Source organism: Orycteropus afer, unplaced genomic scaffold (genome assembly GCF_000298275.1).
Source record: "Orycteropus afer afer isolate SDZICR_OR568_19922 unplaced genomic scaffold, OryAfe1.0 scaffold00006, whole genome shotgun sequence".
Classification (NCBI taxonomy): Eukaryota; Metazoa; Chordata; class Mammalia; order Tubulidentata; family Orycteropodidae; genus Orycteropus; species Orycteropus afer.
In genome coordinates, this window is record NW_006921593.1 from 14,430,634 (window position 1) to 14,431,305 (window position 672).

Genomic DNA, 672 nt, shown 5'->3' on the forward strand with positions numbered 1-672 from the left:
GATCCTTTAATCATTATATAATATCCTTCCTTGTCTCATATGGTGGTTTTTATCTTAAAGTCAGTTTTATCAGAAATTAATATTGCCACTCCTTAAAGCAGCGACAGTGGTCTGCTGTAAGGGACACAAGTCAGATAATAGCTTCATGGCATCAGGCAATAACCAGGCAGAGAGAAAGGTAAGAAGGGCAGCCTTACTTCAGCAAGTTGAATCCCAGCTCTTAGCCATCCCCACAATCACTCCTGTCTACGCCCAAGAAGAAATACATCTCCTTTCTCAAATGGAGGCAATCTGGGAAGGATCATGGCTTACTAAGGCTGGAAAAATGATTTTTGGCCAAACAGCCCAATTCTCACTTATCATCATAATTCCTTACATGTAGGATTCAAGCCTCTTCTCAAATGGGTGGTGCACATGGTTAGCCACTGGACTACTAGTCACTATAGTCAGAAGTTGGTGGTTCAAACCCACCCAGAGTCACCATGGAAGACAGGCCTGGCAATCTGTTTCCAAAAGGTCACAGCCTGTGGAGCAGGCCTACCCTGCACACGTGGGGTTGCCATGAGTCAGAATCTACCCAACAGCAACTAACAGTGATGAAGCGTGACCCTGAGACCAGAGCCTGAGAAAATACCCCTCTCACAGCACCCCTAGAGGACAGAGTGGAACTGC